The following is a 26289-nucleotide window of genomic DNA, read 5'->3' as shown; positions in this document are numbered from 1 at the left end:
TTGATTTTGTCTTCCGTAAGAAGCGTTTATTACCTATTACGTAACCGCTGAAAGTTGGTTTTGCTGAGAATTCGATGAAATTGTTAGCCCTTATTGCATTCGATTCTGTCTTGCATCTTGATTGATCTCGGTATTTGAAAGATGGAAAAAAGGGAAAACCAAGTATAAGGTAATTTTTTGTTCCCTTTCGGGTAGAGGAAGTTTTGTCATCTAAAGAAAAGAGGAAAACTGTTGATATACTATAATTTCTAGGCGTTTTAAGCTCCCTGGAGTCGAAGTAACCACACTTGAATGAAATGTGTGCCTGTCCGTTCAGCGTGCCCTTTCTCTGTGTACAGCGACAGCCACATCTGGACTGCATTTTGCAATTCGGAACTTTCAATTCCAGCTCATCTGAAAAAAAAAAAAAAACACTTTTGTGCGTAGGGAAACCAATGGCACATACGTTTTTTTTTTTTTTTTTAAATCGGGCCGGAATTTATAGTTTCTAATTGCAAAATGCAGTCCATCTCTAACTATATCCATTCGATTTCATTCAAACTTGGCAAGGAGGACCATATCCATTATCCATGGCCCCATTATGCACGTCTAGTGATTTTTAGGTACGCCAAAATTGTGAAGGGGGCGCTAGGGCGGCAAAATATGATTTTTATCAAATTCACACGGGACACTGAAAAAAAATTCTCGTCGTTTTTACGGAGGTCCGTTGGTACCTTTACCATCTCACTTTTTTATACCAATTCTTAGTAATTTTACCAAGACAGACTGGTAAGCTTACCTAAAAGCCGGTATTTTTATTATTTTTTTCAGGTAAAGATACCACTTTTATTGGTAATCAATTCCCGGTAACTTTGCCATTTTATCTCGATACTTCTACCACAGTCGATAAAAAATATTGGCGTTTTTACCGGGGTCCAGTAAAAATACCGAGAAAGTCAATAATTTTATCGAGATTTCTCGATAAAATTACCAATTCCATAAATGGTAATTTTACCAAGAAAAAACTGGGATCAAATAGAACCCTGAATTCTTGGTAATTTTACCCTTTCTTTAGTAAATACACCGAGATTTTCTTTTCAGTGAGTGATTTTTAGGTACACTAAAAGCGCTAGGGCGGCAAAACATGATTTTTATCAAATTCACTCGGGAGGGCTCACGTTTTTTTCTCGCGTCGCTGCGATTTTTTGGATGAATTTTTGCGTCCAAGTCGGCTCTGCACCCGACTACAGAGCTGCCGACTGTCGCGATTAAGTACTTTTTCACGTGGAATCAGCGTGGGAGTGAGGATTTGGAGGCGCGATCTTCAACGCTGTCGTCGGCGGTTGTGGGTTCTCTCCCTTAAACGGTTTTTTGTGTCGCTTGCATTTGCACTTGGCGTAACTTAGCGATTGAGTCGTAATGAGACGAGGGGGACAGTGGCGCGGCTGCCCGACGTCGGATGCCCATTATAACCTCAGGTTTATTACTTATAAGGTGTGTCGGCGTCGCTGCCTGCTCCCGCTCCAACGCTCCCGTTCGCCGTGTTGTCGGCTGCTTAGGGTACCATAGGGCTTGAGATCGAAAATTTCATGAAATTCACTCATATACACTGTACTGGAAAAAAAAAACTCATTGGATCCAGAGTCCAGACTCTTGAAAACATTGACAAGAAAAAGGACTCTTGATTCAATCAGATTCAAGCTTAAATCAAAAGGAAATCAAGCAAATTAAGAGGCTTGGTTCTTGATTTAAGCTGAAATCTGATCGAATCAAGAGTATTTTTTCTTGTCGATGTTTTTTAAGAGTCTGGACTCTAGATCCGATGTGTTTTTTTTCCAGTATGTTATAAATACATACATAAAGCCGCTTTTATAGTGCCGCCTCGCGCTCTGCGACGCCCAATCGCCATTGCCCCCTATCCTCTCAGAGATCATCAGGCAATTGGCACCTTCTGATCTCCTCCTCCACCCCTTGTCGCCAACCTTTCACAGGACGTCCACGCCGTCGCCTTCCGGGAGGAACCCAATCGAAGACCTGTTATGATCCGTAAAGATCTGTAATGTTATAAATCCCGGGGCAAAATTCACGCTTACTCAGTTGCTATTTTGACCACTTAATACTCTGAGTGCATGGATCCGTTGCGAATAAAGCTCGGCGCGAATTTCGCGCTCTGGCGGGAGTGAAAATCTGGCAGGCGAACGTAAAACGGAACTGCCGCAGCATGGATTTGAATTCGTGTCGCGGCGATGATGCACGAGTGCGCGAGTTTTCCATTCGGCGCTCGTATCAGGTAGCCCCGAATTCACGCTACTTGAGGTACCTCAACTCCAGGAAAATAGATGAAATCATATATTCATAGGTCAATGTCTTTTTGAACAATGTGGCAAGGTCGGGAAATGAACGCGTGATCGGCCGGAGTATTGGCGGCGCATTGAAAAGTTACAACTCGACTCTTTTTGTCCGCTGCCCGTTTGCGTGGCCGTTTCCATGGCACGGCGCACAGTGCACCGAGTCAATCAGAGAGGTCGGAGGTGAAATCATTTACTAGAACTGCAAATTTTGACGTATAATTCGTAACGTTTTAAATTCGTAGGGGTGCTCTCAGAAGAAAATTTCCCGAGAAAACCACTGAAACCTTTTTTTTAAGATCTCAATTTTTTTGTAAACGCCCTAGTAGCAGTGGCTGTTAAGAAAAGTTGTAAAAAACTCGTAAATTTAAGGTAACTTCAAAATCGCTTGATAATTACGTAAAAAAAACTCTTGAAATATTCGTATCAGGAAACTCTTATAGGGGCTTTTTTTACATTAAAATTTACGAACTCTTAAAGTTTACAAGCTTTTAACTTTTTTTTGACAACTTTTCGTAGAATTTTTTTAAGAGCCATTGCTACTAGGGCGGAGTTCTAAGCCTTTAGAGTTTCCAGATTTTGTCCGACTTCTCCTATTAACTGGATCCAGTGTGCGGCGCCGCCTTCGTCGTTTTAAATATGTGCATGCATAAAATGCATGGAAACTCACGTAGGGAACACTCGACGATATGAATGAGCGTCCAGGCCGCGTATCGTTGGCTTTTCTCGCCCCTGATCCCACCAGATCTGATCACGTAGCCGACAGGATATCCAGGTCTAGAGCACGGGAATAAAGCCTGGACAAACCACGAACCTGGAACCTGGATGATTACGAATCGATTCAATTCTTGAAGCAAGTTTCTTCAAGTTCGTGTCGAGTCTGAAGACAGCCCTGGTTAAAGGACCGAAATTCGCCCTTTTTTAGACCTTCGATTCGGCCAACAGAACCTGCGCCAAATGGCTCTGCAGGGTGTCTACAAGTCCGGAAATAGTACTGACTTTTTAAGGGCGGTCTGGAAGTACTGAAAAAGTGCGGAATTTCCGCAACAAGGTCCGGAATTTTTTTCATTTTTGTCGCAAATTTGAGCGAGAAATTCAAAATTTTGAAATTTTTCGAATTTCGTCTAATGGAGGTACTGGAAAAGTACTGAATTTTTCTGTTGAAGAGGCAGTGGATCTCTTGGGAATGTACTGAAAAAGTACTATAAAAGTTCTGATTTGTTGGTCAGTCTGTTTTAGTAGATACTCTAGTCTGTTGCTCGCGAGAGATACAGTCAAGTAAATGTACTCTTCACGGGTTAAGTCACACGAAAATCACGTTGGGCACGATAATAAAGTGTGAAATCTATTCCTTAGCTCGCCATCGGCACAGTTTGTTACGCGCTTTTTCAAGTTTCCCGTGTCTGCGGGCAGTTTTTTACAGTTACCGCCGACCCAAATGTACAGGTTTTAAGAAATCAAGCATCGAAAAACTTTCATTTTATGAGTCATAGCATTGTCTCGGTTTTTTTTTCTTTTCCTCGTCAGAGGACTGTTTTTAGTCCATCCGTTGCATTGTTCTTTTATGATTCGGCATATCAAAGTCTATCGAATTATTTTTAGTGACGTTTGCAAAGGGGTTCCGCAAGCCGTCAGGTCAGGATCGAATGGGTCCCGCGGGTCGAAAAGTTAGAGAATCGCTGGTCTAGGCTACCGGCAAAAATTTAGGAAGTGCGCCTTGCAGTTATTTTCTTCTAAAACCAGCACGTTTGTGAGAAGTTAAAGGTATCGTTTCACACTACAAAATAAGAATACCGTTGGAGTTGACCAAACTCATTGTCAGACAAATGTATGTATGAAAATTTGCAGCTACAGAGTCATAATTTGCCCGAAGCACTGGTCAGTGCTGCGAATATCGCATGTGTCGAGGTCATTTCCACCCATGCTTGATGCTTGTGGTATTCCTGCCTTGTATCTGTTCTACAGACACTGCGGGCCGGGCTGCCGTGATAGCAAAGAGAGCAGTGAGGGCATTCCTGTTTGAGCCATGATTAATACATGGTTTTATGTGCCTCGAGGTTCATCCCATCATGGACTTACTGCTCTCTTCGTTGTTACGGCAGCCGGAGGAAAGGGAGCCTTCGATCTTTGATTCTACGCCTCCAAATGAAATTCGAACTACCCCACGAGGCTTTTCGAACAAAGAATGCGCGGTTGTCGAAACAACGAGACACAAAGAATAGCCAGCGATATTCTCTCACTATTCGAAGGTCGCATCATGGAACAAACTATTGTTGGAGCATTGCAGAGAGAGTAAAGTGAGAATATGCTCACCGGACTTATTCCTTCTGACTTATCCTATAATATTCCCTGATTGTTCCATGATTATCTTAAACCAAATTCTGAAAAATCCCCTGATGATCAGCAATTTCTAAACAAAGTAATTCCAAAAATTTGAAACAAACCTAGAAAGTTAGTAACTTTTAATCCGAGTTTACGTTACCTTGGCGGTATTTTTAATTGCTGAGTTGCCACGTTTCGCTACTTACAATTCGTTAATTTTTTTTTTCTTTTTTCCCTCTATTGAAACCATTTTCGTCTTGTGCTCCCCCCCCCGCCCCCCCCTAGTGGCCTTAGTAGCCCCTCACTTATGATCATCCACTATTGTTTGCCCAACAATGGTAAAATCCAAGTTTTGTTCTTCTAGACTTACAGACAGGTATGATTCCATGCAGGTACTCTAGCGGCATCTCTCATTGAACGCTGATCAAACTGGATTTTGCAATAAGTAACTACAATATCTGGCTCTCATATAAAAACACCTATCTGCATCGGAAAATTAAAGTTACGCATGGCGTTTCTAAAATGAGCCAGAAATTTAGTCCTATTAGGTAACGAATTTATCGACGTAGTGGTAATGCTTCCCCCGGGGGTGGTTGCCGAGATGTGCGGGTGTGAGGGTGTGGTAGTGCGGACGGTGGGTGTTGAGTGATGTGCCGGCTGAAGCGTCATAACTCTCGCGTAATTGGCCGCTAAATCATTTCGACTCATTGCGCATGCGCACCTTTGCAAACCCACCGAGTTAAGTAACCGCCGTGCTGATGACACTCGCCTAATGTCTGTGCCATTCGAACGGAGCGACGTGACGTCACAAATCAGAACTGTTCTTTCTGAACTTTGCTTTTAGCTGCTTTGATCGGATGGGAATCTTCTTTTTTGTTTTCATAAAGAAAAGAGGCATACCACCCATTGGATTTCACTTCGCAATTTGGATCTAAAATGGAGATGTTGCATGTGTGAGGAACTAGCGATTTGACTGTTGATTCTTATGTCTAAGTTCGCGAGAAACACTATGGTGCCACTGGTTTTCTCCGAAATCAACTCCCAAGCTAAAAAAAAAGCTCTCAAGTTGAGACCAAAATGAAGGGATATCCCACGCTATCCGGAGAGTCCACCTCTACATCAAATCAAACACTCCATGCAAAGATAGGGAGCAAATACATTAGCAGGGCTGCCGTGTTTTCAGTTGTGGAGTCCCCAAATAAAGTGGCAGCCCTGTCAATGTATTTGCTCCCTATCTTTGCATGGAGAGTTTGTCTTGATGTAGAGGTGGACTCTCAGGATAGCGTGGGATATCCCCTCCATTTAGGCCTCAACTTGAGAGCTTTTTTTGAACTTGGGAGTTGATTTCAAAGAAAACCAGTGGCATCATCGTGTTTCTCGCGAACTTTTACGTAAGAATCAACAGTCAAATCGCAAATTCCTCACACATGCAACATCTCCATTCTCTATTATTCATTTAAGAGCCAATTTCAGCCCTTTTTGACGTGATTTTCGGAGGTTTTTTCCATAATGTAAGTTCATTTTAGTTAGTATCTCTCAAATGCAACGGACTCGCTACGATTGACCGTGCAAGTGGCGGTGCACCCACTTGAGTTTCCGATCGACCGCGGCTCCGTCGAAGGTGGTCGGCCTCTACAGCGCGTGCCTTTCGGGCGGCTTTTACCGAGTAAAAGGCCCAACCTTGAATCCGACGCCTTTGCAGTTGGCACAATCGTCAGACCGTGTCGCGAAACCGATTGGACGCCGATTATACGAGTCGTCAAATCGCCTCTCGTTTGTATTTCATTTGGACGTATCTCTATCAATCGGAACTATGTGCATTAAGACATGAGCCCCGAGACCCATAATAATCTATGCATCCCAGGGCTCATGTTATAATGCACATAGTTCCCTTTGGCAGAAATTCGACCATTTCGTCCGATGGACGCTTCTTCTCCCGCCGCTGCCAACATCGGCCTGAGCATCACCGATCTCCTGGCGCCAAAAAGCGCACTCTCACCAATTTACTCGATGTCGAAACAAGTGTATACCTCGTTAAACCTTCCAACGGCGGATTTACAACCAAGTTCTGGCCGTAATTTACTCGACAGGTCAACAATCATAGGTCACATGACAATGTTCGTTTCAATTTCAGTCCGTCAAATCTGCGTCTGCGGACGGAAATGGGTCTGTTGCTGAAGCTCGAAAGCTGAGCGGAAAGAAGAGTTGTGTCCTGTCGGAAATGGCTAAAAAATTACAACACATTTACCAAATTACGATATCCTGCCAAGTCTCGGAAATAATACTGATTTTTTAAGGGCGGTCCGGAAGTACTAAAAAAGTGCGGACAATCTGAAGGAACGTCCGAAATTTCACTTACTTTTTTGTCCTTTTTGTCGCAATTTGAGAGAGAAATTCAAATTTTTGTAATTTTTCGAATTTCGTCCAATGAAGGTACTGTAATATTTTCTGTTGAGGCGGTACTGAATTTCTTTGGAACGTACTGAAAAAGCACCAGAAAAGTACTGATTTTTGGCCAGCCTGTTTTAGTAGGCACCCTGTGTTCTCATCTTGGATACAAATTATTCCATTATTGATTCATATTTCACGGATTTTTGTCCCCTTTTTTAAATGTAAGGGGGTCATATATAATGGAGTTCCCTACATTTGATTTGTATAATTTTTAATTTTTGCTGGAAAGCTGGAAAATGCGCTGATTTTTAGCGTAAATCGGTGTACTCATCGCAATTTTTCAGCACTTTCCCATGGGCTTTCTCACTCGTTCTAATCCAGCAGAAGATCGCAGAGACCCATTATTTATACTTAGTCTGCCCCGGTCGAATCTGTAGGCTATAGCCTGGGCCCCTCCAATGACACACCCACAGGATCGAACGCACCTCAATATGCTGCCATGCTATGGATAAACGCCGTATGAACCTTCAGGCGTTGCCAAATTTCCTTTGGTAAATCACGAATTTGCGGGAAAATTTGTCAATATTTTTCCTCCAATTTTTCAGATAATGTTGTTTCGCAATTTCCCCAAAGTTCCTGAAAAGTTCAAGGATAAATATTCCTAGCCTTCCCCAAAAATGAACATTCACCGAAAAAAAGTGAAGTTGATTTAACATTCTGGTTGTAAAAAAAGTGTACGAGAATTCACGAAATGCTAAATTACCCGCTACGGCAGTTAGTTTTACATCTTGACATTGCTAAAATTACTGCTGTAGGAGCTAATTCAGCATTTTGGAAGTTCTCGCACACTTTTTTTACATCCAGAATGTTGAATCAACTTCAAATTTTTTCAGGGTTGTATCGAAGGAAATTTGGCAACTCTCGAGCGTTCATACGGCGTTCTTCCTCAGCACCTCAATATGGGACCCGGGCCCAAAGACTTTCGCACGGGCATAAATCCGCCAATGACAGGAAGCGTTTCCCGGGCCCGGGGCCCCCGCCCCGCCCCTCCCACGCGGGGCCGCATCCTGGAAAATCGAATAAATCCGCGGATAAACGAAACGAAACGAAACGGGAGGGAGAAATACAAACAGTATGGAAATCTTTCGTCGCTCCGCGCCTGGGCCGGGACACACGCATCGTTAAAATATACGGGACAGGGCACCGGCATAAGTTTGAAAATTCAATTAAGAAGGTGCGACCATCACAAATCTGCCCCCGGGCGGGGGAGGGGGAGCCTGATTTATCAAATCGCGCCCGTACAGTTCGCACTTTTACCGCCTCGTAAAATCCCCAGCAGGGACTCGCCGTTTCCGTGTTGCCGCTTCTTGGTAGTCCGGTTCGGAGCGGAGCTTTCCACTTCCCAGCGGGCACACGGAGGAAAAAACTTCGTGCGTGGGACCCGAAGTTTAGGTCATATGGATCTCTGAAGTTTTCGGATTGAGCATCTGAACACTTAAGGTTTAGCTGCCGAAGTTCAGGTCTGACATCTGAAACTTCAGTTCTTACGTCTGAAGTACTTCAGATGTGAGAACCGAAGTTTTTCGGATGTGAAAACCGAAGTACTTCAGATGTAAGAACTGAAGTTTCAAATGTGTGATCCGAACCTCGACAGCTAGACCTTTAGAGTTCAGATGCTCAATCTGAAAACTTCAGAGATCCATATGACCTAAACTTCGGGTCTTACGTGCGAAGTTTTTTTCTCCGTGCAGATTATTGAAATTTGATAGACAAAGCGAGATAGACAAAGGAGACATAGAAAGTATGGAGCGATCCTACTGGTTGACATCAGGGTGTTTACAAGTCCGGAATTTCTGGAAAGCCCAAAAATAGTTTTAATTTTTTATGGGCGGTCCGGAATTACTTAAAAAGTACGGAAATTCCTCAAAAAGGTCCGGAATTTTTCTCGTTTTTTTGTCTTATTCGTCGCAATTTGAGCGAGGATTAAAATTTTTGAAATTTTTCGAATTTCGTCAAACGGAGGTACTGAATAAGTACTGAATTTTCCCGCTGAGGAGGTACTGAATTTCTTGGGAATGTACTGAAAGTGCACTGTTAAAGTACTGATTTTTGTCCAGCCTGTTTTAGTAGACACCCTGTTGAAATGGGTGGTTCCTATATAGTAAGGGAGAAAACGATGGACTTGCTATAGGTCTCTTTTGGGGTTGATTGAAAGGTAGTCTGCAACGTCGCAAACCGGAAACCAAGATCCATGGTTAGGGATCTTCACCGTTGGTATGTTCATTCCACTAACAAGTAAAGTTATCTTTAAGTTGGAAGCATTCCTGTACTAATTGGACTACGCTCTGCAATTAGGAACTCCAATTTACAGCCCACTTTAGAAAAAATGTTTGTGCCACGTGTTTCTATATGCAGATAAGTGCTTTTACATAATAAAGGCATAGCAAAATCACATGATTTTTCTCATCAAATTTTTCCTTAGCAAATCCTTGAGTCAGGTTAAATTTTAAATTCCCCATTTCCCGGTCGACGCGGCAACCAGGGCAGAGTGTAGATCTTCCCTAAGCAAACATCTTCCGCCTACGCTGGAAGTCCGAGGTTCGAACCCGCGGGGAGCTTAATTAGAGCCCCAGCCCTTAGCCGACCTGTTCTCATGCGCCGAGTTTCAGCGGCGCGTCGCCAATTTGCTGAAGTCCGCTACTTTTAACCCACCATGCTGAATTCTTAGCGTCACTAGATATGAAAACTTCGAGTACCTTAATAGTAGTGGCGACGCGTGAATGATCGATCGATTCCCCATTTGAAGCTATGGGAAACAATCGATTATTAGGGTGTTTGTCATCTGTGCATCGATCCTTTTCCATAGGTTTAAATGGTAGATCAATCGATGTATCGCAAAGCAAGCCACGACCACCGTGAGGATCTAAGTTCAAGATCGGCCTATTGTTATTGTTTTTCCAGGGAAGTGCTGTCATGTCGTCGCATCTGCAGTCTGCAGTTGCGTTGTTGTGCTCTTTTAGGCCTGACCCGAATCGTGCCCGTTGGGACAAAGGAAAAAGCGCGCGTGTCGAGTAGTGCAAATTTCTAACTGCAATCAGGTGGTGGAGCATTAAATTCACGCGAATTTTGCAATCGGGATGACGCGTAAGGCGTGTTGACGATGTTACGCAAACAATGCAAAATTGCGGGGCCTCTTCTTATTTTTTTCCCCATTTTGTAACGGGGCCTCGATGTTTACCGGGGTGACATTTTTCCGCTGGTGTCTTTGCCCCCTGCTAAGAGCAATTGGAGGTAAAGCCACCTTTTGTGTGATCGGAATTTGCCCTGGTAGCGGACCTCAATGCGGAGTATATGCTGATGTGATTCCGCTATCCATGAAACAAAGTTATGTAGTAGAAGGTGACCTCAGAGAGCATCCAAAACCGCCAACTTTTTCCCCATCTATCTTTTCGAAGTTACAAGCTTGGCTGCTCCGACTTTTCAAGAGTTTTCTCTACCTTTCACGGGAAAAACAGGGTGTCTACAAGTCCGGAAATAGTGCTGATTCTGTAAGGGCCGTCCAAAAGTATTGATCAAGTGCGGAAATTCCGCAAATAGGTCCGGAACTTTTTCTTTTTTTGTCATTTTCGTCGCAATTTGAGCGGTAAATTCAGATTTGTGAAATTTTCCGAATTATGTCAATTGGAGGTACTGAAAAAGTACTGAATTTTTCTGTTAAAGAGGTACAGAATTTCTTAGTAATTTACTGAAAAAGTACCGGAAAAGTACTGATTTTTGACCAGCGTGTTTCAGTAGACTCCCTGATAAATGACTTCAGGGATCGTACACATCATCGTTCGTTGGACACCTTTGTCATCAAGGGGAAAATTAAAGGAATGAAGAAATGGCTCGGTGCTAGGATGACATCATCTAGATTTTGAGTAGCCACCAGCCTCTGAAGACCACTACATAGTCAGGAAAAATAACTTAAAAGTCCGGTTGATTTGAAAAGTGGAACACTTAATAACCCGAGTTTTTGGTTGATTCTGCAGATTTCCGGTTTTCCATCGTTTTTCTCTGAAGTCACTGTAAACCGCACCCAAATCAAGCAAAAACCTCCTGTTTCACTTCCTATATTAACTGATACCAGCACAAAAACACATATATTTCTTTTAGTATACTGATACCTAGCCAGCCATTGCTGGTGTTGGCTTTTGGGCCCACCCTAAATCCGGGCGATGCAAGTTTTCCTGCCTCTCTAAGCATGAGTTATACTTTTCTTCACATAATATTGCATAATGGCTATTTTTCATTCTGATTTTTGAAAATGAGTGCACAGCAACGTGTTGAGACCAACCGACGCTACGATAGAACGCTCTGTCGTTGGTTTTCGGTGACTGCTCCGCGTGGCCATAACATTCCACATTATGTAAACACTCCAAGTTGAGCATTCCAAGAGCCACAGTCCTCGGTACCTGAAATTACTTCACTTTGCTCCGTTGAGCTTAGCACTCGTCGGAAACGCGAGTGAAGGCACAGATAGTTCCCCGGGTCGCCTCGAATATGCACTCTAATAAGTTGTTAACCGATAACTCGTCCAATATTCCGGAAACGGAGTCGAATTTACCCGAGTGGCGCCAAGCTTCGCAGGGGCCATCGTTGTCAAGTCATCACTAGTTTTTTTTTTTGACTGGGCGCTAAACATCCTAATGACTCTTGCTTTCTTTTATCTATCATGAATGGAGATGTTGCCTGTGTGAGGAATTTGCGATTTGACTGTTGATTTTTATGTAAAAGTTCGCGAGAAACACGATGGTGCCACTGGTTTTCTCTGAAATCAACTCCCAAGCTCAAAAAAAGCTCTCAAGTTGATGCCAAAATGGAGATGAAAGCAAGGTGAAAGAAGGCAAGGGTGTCCCTACCGTGGTGTATGACGTCTTAAACCGAATTTTTCAAGGTGCAATATCTCGGTGAGTATCGATCGTACACTGGAAAAAAAATCACATTGGATCTAGAGTCCAGACTCTTGAAAACATTGACAAGAAAAATGACTCTTGATTCGATCAGATTTAAGCTTAAATCAAAAGGAAATCCGCTCAAATTAAGAGGCTTGGTTCTTGATTTAAGCTTAAAACTGATTCAATCAAGAGTATTTTTTCTTGTCGATGTTTTTAAGAGTTTGGACTCTAGATCCAATGTGTTTTTTTTTCCAGTGTAGAAAAGTGCTGGTTGGATCTTGTTATGTTTAGGCAGAGTGACTACAAGTCCGGAATTTCCGGCAAGTCCGGAAATAGCATCGCTTTTTTAGGCCGGTCCGGAAGTACTGATAAAGTGCAGAAATTCCTCAAAAAGGTCCGGAATTATTTTTATTTTTTGTCATTTTTGTCGCAATTTCACATTTATGAAATATTTCGAATTTCGTCAAATGGAGGTACTGAAAAAGTACGGAATTTTTCTTTTGGAGGAGGTACAGAATTTCCTGAGAATGTACTGAAAAAGTACTGTTAAAGTACTTATTTTCGACTATAGCCTGTTTTAGTCGACACCCTGTTAGGTGACATACACGAATCAAGCATCTAAACACGATTCTGAGACCAGCGCAACCGTCCCATCGACAGAAGTACACCTCTACTTCGAAGTCTGAAAGCTTCTCTTGAGTGCCTAAAAAAGTGCAATTTATCTCAACGCGGCAACCAGGCAGGCAGGCGGCGCATAGGATGGATTTTTGTCGGACGTATTGCTCAATTGATCGAGTATCAACTTTTTTTACGGTGCGGCGATCCTATCGGTGTCGAAATGTGATAGAACTGGGACTTGTCGCAGCCTCTGCTCCGCTCCGCATGAGTCGCTTGCGCCGTGCGCCACAGCCTGTGTCTCTGTCTGTGCGCGAGCACTTGGAAAAAAAAGCAATGAATTATTCATTCTTTTATCTTTCGGGTCTTCGTGCTCTCGTTTTTTGCCACATCGCTCGGGATTTTTCGGTGTCTTCATTGAATGAGACGAAGAGTTGATCGATATACCTAATAATTAGACTGAATCTCGCATTTAGGAAGTATACCATATTGTAAAAACAACATACGATGGCGAGCGGCTTGGAGGACATAAGGGCGCATCAGTGCAGTTTTTGAAAACATTGAGATATTCAAGATGGACCACTATAGACAAGGTATGAATTTAAGCAATCTGATACATGTTTCTTAAGCAGAATTCCACGTAAAACACGATTCACACAATGAAAATTACTGAAACCAACTCCTAAGAAAGATATTAACGTTTTTATTTCACATTGGTCACGAGGAATTTGAACTGCCCGCTCACAAGAAACTCAAAGCTCTACGTGAGTCAAATCACGCACTAAAATGGTTTCAGCAAGCTTCTCAATCGAGCAATGTTCATTTTCCATCACGTGGTGTTCAAACTATTAGCAATTTGCTATAACTGAGCCAAAGCGTCAAGATCGAGACTGCCAGATTTTTATATCGCAGAGACTGTCATGATAACGTTTAGCGCGCGATGTGAATCACGTAGAGCATTGAGTTTTCATGAGCGGGTGGTTTGAATTCACGCATCAAGAATCATTAAATATCTTCGGAAGGAGTTAATTTCGGTAATTTTCGTTGTGTGCATCGTGTTTTACGTAAAATTTTGGTTAAAAAACATGTATCAGAATGCTAAAATTCGTACCTTGTCTAGTGGTCCATTTCAAGTAAAACTAGTCTTAAGGTAGAATCTGTGCAGAGTGTCTACTAGTCCGGAAAGTCCGGAAGTAGTACTGATTTTTTAAGGGCGCTGATTTCTCGCTCCCACTTTCTCAACGAATTTCCAGGGAACTGATCGTAGCACATACGTGGCAACGCTCTTCGAGTTTGTGACGACTGATAATGCGGTAGTTTAAGTCGTGGCCGGTAAAATAATCAATTTAAACGTTACAACATCAATTTGTTTCCCCGATTGAATCCGAGCCGTCTCACAGTGGATCGAGTCAATACTAGAGGTCAGACGAAATTTGGAAACTTTAAACGCTTACAACTCCGATCATACAAAACTTTCAGGTTCTAAAAGTGGCTCTATTGGTTTCCTCGTGTAATTTCCAACTAAGTGCACCCCTTAATTTTAATAAGGTGACAAAATAAAGATAAAAATTAGCAGTTTTAGTAAAAAATGTCATGTCCTACCTCTCTAATTAACTCGAACCACTGTGCGTCTGTCTTGAATTTATCTTTCACCTCTTGCTCTGTATTTAGCCCTGAGAGGACTCGACTAATTGAATTGAGCCAGAACGTAACATGATTGTAGGACAGGAGGGCTTTCAAACAGTCTCGAGGCGTTAACAATCGATTATCGATATTTCCCCCATTTGAAGCTGTGGGAAAGAATCGAGTATTAAGTGATCGTTGCGAGCACCCATTTTTCGATCGTTTTCCATAGGTTTAAATGGCAGATCAATCGATGTATCGCAAAGCACGAGACGCCGTGCAAATGAAAAGGCTCGGTCGATACGCTTGTCGTGTCACATGAATACGCATGCCGTTTTCCTCGTGTCGCTGGTGTTTTTTCTGAATACTTAATTCAATCCTCGGTTGCATGATGAGGAAACTCGGAGCTTTTATAGAATGAGTTTGGTCAATTCATGAGATCAGCAAAATAGAGTGCACATTTACAGGTATATTCGCACGGAATTTATGTGCACCTCAGAAATGTCCAAAATCCCTTTTAACGCTCAATTAGCGTTGTAGATATCGTGTTTTTTTCTGTAGCACGTCCGCAGGCTCTTTATCTCATTTGCTGGCTAGTAGGTTTGCTCAGAGAGGAAGTCTAATACAAGAACGCACGATGAAACATTTTTTCCGAATTTTTAATGTCCCTAAAAACTTGGTGCGTCGAGGTTAGATTCTCGGTCTTGCTTACCAGTGGCGAGGCGTGAATGATCGATTACACAGCACAACATATGTCGGGCTTTGGTTGTCCTTCGAACCAAACCAATTTTTTTCGATTCCTAGGTGCTAAAGAAGCCCGAAAATTGTCATATTAACCTCAGGAAAATTGGCTGGTCCTCAGGGCGCCGCCGTTCTGAATTTTTCAATATTGAGAAAAATTTCATAGGGAATTTTGAATTTTGATGCGTAAAGCATAGGCTCTTGGGCAAGAAAGCAAAATATGGTCGATTGTAAGGAGGGAATCTTGACATAGAGAGCAGAATGGAACTGGAGATTTTGAAATTAAATGAGAATGCGGGAAAAAAGTATGGCCGATTCGAAGTCTTGCAATTTGGACTTCGCTTCATATAATATACATTTATAATATGCAATATATACAAGGACTTTTGAAAAATGATCTTGTAAATCTTGCGATAGAGCTCGTCGAAAATCACAAAAAAGCACTCCGGAGCATGAGTTGGATGACGTGACAAAAACTTCTTGGCACTCGGTCGGAAAAGGAGCTTGGGTTTCCGGTGGCGACGGAGTCGGAGACGAGTAAACGGGCGAGACGACCGGGGTTCACGGGCGCTGACGGGGCCGACCGGTCTCGGTGCCGGCCGCGGGAAAATTATGACGTTGGAGCTAGTTCTTCATCGGGCCGATTTCGCAAGTGGACCCCGGACGTATATGGTACGCGCTACACGACCGACGCAGAAGACGGCCAACGTCTCCGAGGGGAGGCCTTTGCCGCCTTTTCCGTCCGCACTGATGCCGTAGTCGCAGAATCTATCTTCTTTTCTCTGGAAAAAAAAACCACATTGGATCTAGAGTGCAGACTCTTGAAAACATTGACAAGAAAAAATACTCTTGATTCAATCGGATTTTGCTTAAATCAAAAGGAAATCCGCTCAAATTAAGAGGCTTGGTTCTTGATTTAAGCTTGAATCTGATTGAATCAAGATTATTTTCTCTTGTCGACGCATGGGAAAAAAGAACACATTGGATCTAGAGTCTAGACTCTTGAAAACATTGACAAGAAAAAGAACTCTTGATTCAATCAGATTTAAGCTTAAATCAAAAGGATATCCGCTCAAAGTAAGAGGCTTGGTTCTTGATTTAAGCTTGAATCTAATTGAATCAAGAGTATTTTTTCTTGTCGACGCATGGGAATAAAGAACACATTGGATGTAGAGTCTAGAGTCTTGAAAACATTGACAAGAAAAAGGACTCTGGATTCAACCAGATTTAAGCTTAATCCGCTTAAGGAAATCCGCTCAAATTAAGAGGCTTTGTTCTTGATTTAAGCAAAACTCCGATTGAATGAAGAGTATTTTTTCTTGTCGATGTTTTCAAGAGTCTGGACTCAAGATCCAATGTGGTTTTTTTCCAGGTGTATTGATGGGGACCATACCATGGTGCCTTGCTCACAATTTGCGTGCGGAAGCGTTAGCCATGTTGAATATTGTGTTGCATCCTTGTGCGCAAGGGTTGGATGAAACGTACGCTCGCACCTTTGCCATGATATCGTTTTTGAAGCGGGAAGTTTGAATCACACTTATTTCTTTGGCAGATTGTGAGCTACACTGGAAAAAAAAACACATTGGATTTAGAGTCCAGACTCTTGAAAAAATTTACAAGAAAAAGGACTCTTGATTCAATCAGATTTAAGCTTAAATCAGAAGGAAATCCGCTCAAATTAAGAGGCTTGGTTCTTGATTTAAGCACAAATCCGATTGAATCAAGAGTACTTTTTCTTGTCGATGTTTTCAAGAGTCTGGACTCTAGATCCAACGTGTTTTTTTTCCAGTGTAAGAGTGCATTATAGATACTTTCCCGATGCCCTCATCGTGACTTTTGAGCTGTTTGCTACAAAGAACAACTCTTGTTTTTACTCTGGCTGATTTTAGTCGTTAAATCTGTATCTTCACAGTTGAAAAAAAGAAACCCAACGTAAGGGATGGCGGCCACAATGGACCCCAGTGGCGTGGCGTGAATTGCGATACATCGATTGTTATGTCATTTAAACCTACGGTGAAGAATCGATTATTAAGGTGTTCGCTGCGACACCCTGTTATTCGATCCTTTTCCATAGGTTTGAATGGCATAACAATCGATGTATCGCAATTCACGCCACGCCACTGATGGAACCCTCTGGTTGAAAAATGGCTTTGCATGTGGCAACCATATTTTGTTGAAACGGCGTGTTTGCTTTGCTCTGAAAGAATGGAAAAATTCATACGTTTTTCCACCCGAAGTTTTATAGAAGAACTTATTTTTTTTCCTCCATGTTAAATGTTTAATATCAGTCGCGAAAGCAGGCGTTCGTTGAAAAAAGTAAAAGTTAACTAAATTAATTAAATGAAATTATCTCCAACATATTCGCTTAATACGCATGGAAAGAGAACCATCACTCTTTTACCGTCCGCGTGCTTGTTAAACCCTCTGCTAAATCAATAACCGCAGCTGATTGCAGGGACCCAGACGAGTTGAAATATGAAGAGTCTTCATGTTAAAGTGGACCCCAGCGGGAGGCTCGAAACCTGAGTCCTCGGCCTACGGGTCACATTGATCCTGGTTATGATAACTCGCAACTAGTTTCGTATCAGTTGCCAAATTTGGGTTCCGACATGGTTTAAGTGCAAATAAACTCCTCTTTTGGAAGATCACGGTAACTGAGGGATTTTTGAAATAGGTAGACAAAGCGATAGACAAAGAAGACATAGGGAGTATAAAACATTCCTGTTGGTGGAAATGGATGGTTCCTATGGACTAAGGGTGTGAATCTCCACATTTTTGGATTGGATAAGTCAGCGGACTGATTGTTGAAGTTGATAGACAAAGCGATGGGCAAAGAAGACGAAAGGAATATGGAGGGATCCTATTGGTGGAAGCGGGTGGTTGCAATGGACAAAGGAGACGTGGCGTTAAAGTCACCTCACCGCGTTTGGTATAAGTCCATTATTTGTGTGAAAAATTAAAAATTTGTGTTAGACTTGCGCTCTGTTTCCATTTTATTTTGCCTGTTGGTTCTTGGAGTGTCTTTTCTGTCAAGGAATTTTTAGCTCTCAAGCTTATTCATCCTGCCATCAGATATTTTTAGACAAAGTGATAGACACTTGGGCTGAGGATTCTTGAGTGATTATTGTGCAGTAGAAAGAAGTAAAAAATTCGTTTAGACTGTCTTCTAGCGTGAACTCATCGAGAACCCGTTCAGTCTTAATTCATCTACAAGAGTTGCTTGTGTTTCATCTTAAATTCGATCGCTCACAGCCACTTCTTTCTGAGGACCCTCAGACTTTATCAGCATCCTTCAGTAGCCGAAATTTCCAGCTGAAAGACTCAGTCCCCTTCCATTTTCGTCACTCCGCCGTCGTGGACTCTTACAAGGAGCTCTCTCCGCGGCGAAAGGCATAGCTCTCCATTTTTAATCGCTGATCAATCCGTTTTTAACACAAAGGCACGCGCACCGCTAAGAGTCCTTACGCCGCGCTCGCCCCGATGATTTTCACTCTCTTTTTTGCGTTTGAAGAACTGTTCAGTGTCAGGTTTATTGTCGAATTATCGGCGGTCGTTATTCTACTCGAGTCGTAACACTCGAGTCGCCTTCGTCACGATGCAAAGCGACCAGTGGCGTGACGTGCTTTTCGATGTATCGGTTGATCTGCCGTTAAACCTATGGAAAAGGATCGATAGACTGGGTGATTGCAACGGACACCGTATAATCGATTCTTTACCGTAGCTTCATATGGGAAAATATCGATAATCGATTATTCACGCCTCGCCACTGGACGTTACACTGGGGCATTTTCGACGCCGTAGGGCGCGTACGGAGATACGAAATTCAATTTCACCTAAAATTTCATTTTGCTGAAGCGTGAAATTTCATTCGTCATAAAATTTCAACGTGTCTCACGTGTTTTTTGGCTTTAATTACAGGATCATAGACGATGTTGAACAGGAGTGGGCCTATTATGCTTCCTTGAAAGCTACCTGAAGATACCATAAACCTCAAATCACCAGATTCTACTTTTCTGTTCGTGAGATAACTTTGCATTAGAGCAATAAGATAGGGAGGAACTTTCTGGTTTTCAAGTTCGTGAATGATGTCTTTCCATTGCAGAGAATTGAACGCATTTTTGACATCAATACCTATTATACACATCGTGCTTCTGTGATGATATGGAACTTTTCTGTTGGTTTTATGGATCTCAATTAGTTTTTTGACTGCTTGAATAGTCGATCTTCCTTTTCGGCAACCTTTATAATTTAGTATACATTTATAATTGCTTTGGTGATTTTCTCATGGAACCTTTTGAGATCTGTCGTGTTCAAGTCGTGGGTTTTGACCATAGCGTGAGCATTTAATCCGTTCAAGACATGTTGCCTCAGTTCAAAACTCGCCCAGGAAGTAAAGTTTTCATCCCGATGTTTATCAGATATCATGAGGCAAATTCTAATTGAATTTTCCCTCAACAAGTCGCTCATCAACCATCCTACGTGATGCGGCTAAAAAAAGCGTTGACTTCCGAACTTGAGTTTTGCGATACACCCGATTACATGGCTCAGTTGTCAGTGCCGGCTCTCTTCGTTAAATTTTCTCTACGCTTGATTGAGTTTCATTTCGGAAGGAGAAGTTCATTGGTGTAGAAACGCACGAGGCTTTTTAGCTATCGATACCTAAAGAGGCACGCGGCTGATTGCGAGTGCGTCCTTTGGAAAGTGTCGGTCGACGGTCCGGAATGAGCGTTTTTTTCACCTGCTACAAGTTGGCAGGCCTGGTTTCCGTTCCGGTCGTGAGAAAGAAAGCTCCTCCGGTTTTCGGTCCTTTTGTGTTTCAGCCGCTGCCAAGCTGACGAGCTTCCGTTTCCCTCTAACGACAGTTGCGGGATTCAAGCATTCCTCCTCAAAATTTTAATCGGTGGGCGTTAAAAAACTCACCAGAGCACTGGAAAAAAGAACACGTTGGATCTAGAGTTCAGACTCTTGAAAACATTGACAATAAAAAGGACCCATGATTCAATCAGATCCAAGCTTAAATCAAAAGGAAATCCGCTCAAATTAAGAGGCTTGGTTCTTGATTTAAGCTTAAATCTGATTGACTCAAGAGTATTTTTTCTAGTCGATGTTTTTCTGGATTTTACATCCAATGTGGTTTTTTTTTTCAGTGAGGAAGGGAGCTGCAATTGACGATTCAATTTTTGATCAAATTGGTTGTACAATTTATTCTTTAGGCTCCCAAAATCAGGCAATTGATCAGTCGTTCTTTTACACTGTGAAAATGACTCTCAGCCGACATGCATCGACCTATTATCATAAACTGATTAATTTCTGTGAAATAAAAGTATGTTTGAAACACCAACACCACCACCACACACCACCACACCAACCACACCACACCACACCACCAAACCACATTGGTGTGGTTGGTGGTTTGAAACACTAGTCGCAACCTACTTTTTAGGGTGAAAAACGAACACCATAAATTGGGTAAACAAGAGGCAAAAATCAGTCCGTGCTGAGACCTCAACGCTGCCGTGCCAAGGAAGAACGCCGTATGAGCCTTCAGGCGTTGCCAAGTTTCCTCCAATATAAACCGAATTTACTGGGAAAATTGCCAGTATTATTTTCCAAAATTTTTAAGACAATTTTGTACGCATTTTAATCCACAATATTTGAAAGTTCCAAGGATGAATATGCATGAATGTTGTCAAAAATACATATTTTATCAAGAAAATTTTGGCTACTCTCGAATGTTCATATGTCGTTCTTCCATAGCACGGCTAAACAGCACACTGGGAAAAAAACACATGGTATCTAGAGTCCAGACTCTTAAAAACATTGACAATAAAAAGTACTCTTCATTCAATTAGAATCTAGCTTAAATCAAGAACCAAGCCTCTAATTTAAGCGGATTTCGTTTTGATAATTCGATTGAATCAAGAGGCAATGTTTTCAAGAGTCTGGACTCCAGATCCAATGTTTTTTTTTTTTTGCCAGTGCACTCTTCTGTTGACTTATCGCCCCTCTGACGTAAGGGCGTATCCAAATTTCCACGTGAGCCCTGTTTTTCACATAAATCCATCCTTTCTGGGGTTCATACGCTGAAAGGGCGACGAATTGAACGAACCCCACCATGTGTGATTTTTACTCTGGGAGTTAGTTGCCGTTGAGAGAACTTGCCACAATATTTACACTCCACACCGCCACTGTTTATCGTTCGTTATTGTTAGACGATTGATGAGCGGAGACCGAGTTTCTGCGTATCGATAGAATTGTCTCTGCATGTGGCAAACTTTTAAAAGCGAATCATTCCCCGAACCGAAAACAAAGAGCAACTACGCTTCGAAGCAGCTTCCGCGTAGTGGCCGATCACAGCGCGGGTGTTGAAGCACTGCTCTACCGTGCTAAGGAAAAACGCCGTATGAACCATCAGGCGTTGCCAAATTTCCCTTTATAAAACACGAATTTACCGGCAATCTTGTGGATATTTTCCTTCCAATTTTGCAGAGAATTTTGTTCGCAGCCCCATCAAAAAGTCCTGAAAACTTCAAGGAAAAATATTCATAATTCTCCTTAAAATTGGACATTTTATCGAAGACAATTTGGCAACTCATGAATGTTCATACGGCGTTCTTCCTTAGCACGGCAGTACTGCCACGATGCGGCAAATCGATTCAAGTGTCAATATCATAACCTATGGTTCATTGTCATCTATTCTCTACCACACAGGCAAATACTTTTAAAAAATGCTTACGTCTTTGTGTGTTCTCTGTTCCAGGTGAGATCCTTTGCTGATTACCGTTGAGTCTCCGTAAGGGAATCATATTACCTGCACCAAAGTCCATGAGTTTTTCTTTTTGTGGAGCAGCTGAAGTAAGTTTAATAGATTCAATGATGACGTCGCAAAAAAATCTTGCAGGTACATCGAGAAACACGCTTTTAAATTGAATTCTCGAAATACAGTATTCGTGATAATATCATTGAGACCGATGAGATGATCCTACTGATTATTAATTCATCATTTCTTACGATCGCTAACTGAGCAAGATTGCAGATATCTGTGTGTTTTCTTCAAATGTAATTTTTCTCTGTGACAAAATGTTAATCAGGTGCTCTTTTTCTCAACCTTTGAAGCATTTCCACCTCAAGTATAACTTGATTTAACGTTTGAGTCAAATTGATGTATAGCCATTCCAACTTGACAATAAGAAAAATGTCATAGAACAAACAGTTTTAAGGAAACGGTCACTGTCATAAATTCTATTAAAGCTCTATTCTCCTATGTGTTTACCCCTTGTCGCAGCACGAACCTTAACTACATGTTGTATTTTATAAGCTTATCAGTCGATGCTTTTTATGTCGTCATAATACATTTCCGGAGATATCTAGAGGTTATCAACTGGGTCATCGGCTTCCTGGTCGATGGAATTTTTTTTATAAACGCGTGCAACTCCTTATCATAGTGATTACCACTTAAAAAATTCCTAACACTTTTTAGAAAATCTCGACAAAAATCAATTTTTCATCCATCAAAACCCTTGATTTCATCTCGAAGTTGTAATAATGCATTTCGATCACGACCAAAATCTGAATGCAATTTTGATAGGTTAAAAATGCATTGCAGTTTGAAGTGAAAAATGTATCGCAGTTTTACGATAAGAACGTTATTCAATGTTTACTAATCTCACCGACGTCTCCAGCCGTGAGATGTGAGACTGACTTTTCCTCCAACAATATTTGCAGAATCTCGAGGTATTCGATCAGTAAACCATGCCGAGTCGATCAGCAGATTTTTGTTGTCGTGAGCAAATAGTGATATCTCGTGAGTAGTCGAACACTGAGACAACAAAAGGCACAACCGCATTTTCAGTGCCTTTACTCTAATCAAGTTCAAAGTCCTCTCGACACCGTTGTTGTCAGGTTTCGAACCCAAATTACGGCGAGAATTTGGCGGAAATTTTATGCGTACCTAGTTCGAAGCCAGTAATCAGATCGTCAATTTTTAAGCCTTGTGTTAATATTTGCCGGAGGAGAATTTTGTGAGGTGTGTTCGCAAATTCCCATCGACGCCTTGTTCATAATCTGTTTGTCTTATCGTCAAAACTTAACACCGCACCAGCCATTCAAAATCCTGTTTATAAGCGGCGCGTATTTCCAGAACTGCGGGTATTAAATTCGAGCCATAAAAAAGTTCTTCAGCACCTCGGAAAAAGATTCAATATTCGGTTGATAATTTACCATTTCCAGTGGTGTGGCGTGAACTGCGATGCATCGATTGTTATGCCATTTCAACCTATGGTAAAGAATCGATTTTAAAGGTGTTCGCTGCGAACACCCTGTTGAATGATCCTTTTCCATAGGTTTACATGGCATAACAATCGATACATCGCAGTTCACGCCACGCCACTGGAAATGGTCAATTATCAACCGAATATTGAATCTGCATTATTCATTCTGCTGTGCTAAGGAAAAACGTCGTATGAACATTTGAGAGTTTCCAAATTTCCTTCGATGAAATGTTAATCATTGAGGAAATTTATGAATATTTTTCCTTGAAACTTTCAGGAACTTAAGGTAAAATTGCGAGCAAAATCATCTGAAAAATTGGTAAGAAAATATTCATAAGTTTACCAAGAAATTTGTGCTTTATCTAAGGGCATTTGGCAGCATCTGAAGGCTTATACGGCGTTCTTCCTTATCACGGCAGCTTTCAAGTACAACTCATGTTATTCCGGTTTGCCTTACCATTCTATGAGAATCCAGAGAAAACTGGAGTGAAATTGTAATTGGGACGGTTCGCTGGAATTTTTCTTGAAATACTTTCTCGGCCACCACGGGACGTTCTCAAAGCTCTGTCCAAGTTGGTGGTGTGTCTAGCCACTCGAGTGACGGAGCTTGGAGCCAAGTCGGTGCAATATCACGACTGCCAATGTCACTCACCAGTCAGTCGCCGCGAATCGCCGCCGTGCCGGCCGTCTCCCCGCCACTCCTGTGTCATTGCCCTTGCCCCTCTGAGACGCCGCGCGATGCCACTCGCGTATCGCACACTGGATCATTTGGCCCCGCAACCGGGAAGAAGTAAAAACTGAATTTTCGAAATCGTCTCAAATTCCACTAATCTGACCCTTTAAGATGTGTAACATCATAAGAATAACGCGTAAAGCACAACACCTGAGCCGCGGAGCTGTTCGGGGAGTTGGACCGCGAACCGCGTAGCTCTTGGGGGAGTTGGACCGCGAAGCTCTTGGGGAGTTGGACTGCGAAGCTCTTCGGGGAGTTGGACCGCGAAGCTCTACGGGGGACCGCGAAGCGGTTAGGAGGCGCGCCCCCAAACTAATATAAAGGATGTGAATGATTTTTCCGTAATAATTCAGTTCGTCTGCATCGACAATATGCGAGAGTTCACGAAGTTAGGTTTTACAAAAAATACTAAAGCAAATCGAAGGGTAAGAAAAAATACCGCTCAACTGACAATTCGTCGTTTTCCGAACGAGGGAACGTAACATAATTGTAAGAACGCAAAATTGACACAAACAACTCGATTTTTACAAGCAACTCGTGCAACTTTTGTCCAAAATTGTTCTGATTTTCACAGAGGACAGGAGAAAACTCAGTAAGCTTTTCAGTGGGAACTGCCCAAGATTCTTCTGGTAAAAATGCAATTCGCGAGGGGAAATTTGTCAACATTGAGATGGAGTAACGTTCCCTCTTACGGGAGACGACAATGGCGGAAATGAGTTGGCGATTATTCTGCCTTTCTAAGGAAGAACGCCGTATGAACATTCGAGAGTTGCCAATTTTACCTCGATAAAACATGTATTTTTGACAACATTCATGAATATCTTCTCTTGAAATTTTCAGATATTTTAGATTAAATTGCGTACAAAATTGTCTGAGAATTTTGGAATATAATATTCGTATTTTTCCCGGTAAATCCGGTTTTTATCGGGGAAAATTTGGCAACGCCTGAAGCCTCCTACGGCGTTCTCCTTTAGCGTCGGCAGCATTGACCAAACCTATGTGGATATTGTTCTTTGTGCGAATTAGTTAGTTAGTTAGTATAATTTTAAGACATTCAGCGTCTCAGGCTATTAACGTCTTTACAGATAATTTGGAAAATGGGAGTATAAACGAAAATTAAGATTTTTAAATTAAGAGAGGTGAAGAGTTTTAGAATTTTGGTGGTAATATTGGGTTCATCGCATGTAAGAGGGTTTGTATTTCTGTTGATTATTATTCTTCAAAATGCGTTGGACACTTACAGTTAGTATAATTTTAAGACATTCAGCGTCTCAGGCTATTAACGTCTCTACAGATAATTTGGAAAATGGGAGTATAAACGAAAATTAAGGTTTTTAAATTAAGAGAGGTGAAGAGTTTTAGAATTTTGGTGGTAATATTGGGTTCATCGCATGTAAGAGGGTTTGTATTTCTGTTGATTATTATTCTTTAAAATGCGTTAGACACTTTCCGTGTTTAATAGAGTGATGTGGAGGAATGCCCCTCGAGTCCATGAAGCACATCACACATCCAACTCAAGTTCGCGATCCCAAAGTAGTCGGTGCTCGGTCACGGTCGGGGTGACAACTTGGCCAGGCCGGGCCTAGCCGGGTCGGCCGGGAATAATTGGACGTTTAAGCCCGAGTCAACGAGTGCAATTGAATCGAGGCGCGTTACCCACCCAACTCCCTCTCTCCCCCCAAGTTGCCGGAAACTCCAACTCGAAATATTCCGCTGTGCTAAGGAAAAACGCCGTATGAACATTCAAACGTTGCCAAATCCCCCCCCCCTTCCCCAGAAAATACCCACGTTTGATGGATATTCTTCTTTGAAATTTTTCTGAAAATTTCAAAGAAGAATATCCATATATGTACCAGGGTTACCACAGTCAGGGAATACCGGGAAATTTCAGGGATAATGACGAAAATGTCAGGGAAAAAATGATAAGTCACCTTTATTTTTTCTTTAGGATGGGTTTGACGTTCGAACAACAAATTTTTCCTGAAAAACTATTTCTATTCGTGTCCTTTTCCCATCTGGCATATCTTCAATTGAATCAGTGAGAACGAAAACATACCAACTCGGTAACTCGAAAATGCTCAATATCCATTAGAGACAGTTAATTTACATGAAGTTAACGCATCTGTTCCAACTTAGACCTGTAAAATGTCCGTAAGTGCTTGTCTTTCGGCAGTGAAAATCATTTTCTTACGCTAATTTCTCCACCTGTTCTACAGTTTTGTGTGTGTCTTGATTATTTTCATTTTTCCGAGTTGGTGTGCTTTCGTTCTCACTGATTCAACTGTCAGGGATTTTTACAAAAATTTTTCAGAAAGCAAGGAAATGTCGGG

The 26289-nt window shown here is 41.9% G+C and overlaps 1 protein-coding gene across 1 annotated transcript in view; it reads left to right on the top strand.

Moving 5' to 3' along the window:
• The window catches only part of LOC109042300 (puratrophin-1), a 586997-nt gene that overhangs the window by 13037 nt on the left and 547671 nt on the right, over positions 1-26289 (top strand). The window lies entirely within an intron of this gene.

This window comes from Bemisia tabaci, chromosome 10 (genome assembly GCF_918797505.1).
Source record: "Bemisia tabaci chromosome 10, PGI_BMITA_v3".
Lineage (NCBI taxonomy): Eukaryota > Metazoa > Arthropoda > Insecta > Hemiptera > Aleyrodidae > Bemisia > Bemisia tabaci.
This window is presented reverse-complemented; position numbering and strand designations above follow the sequence as displayed.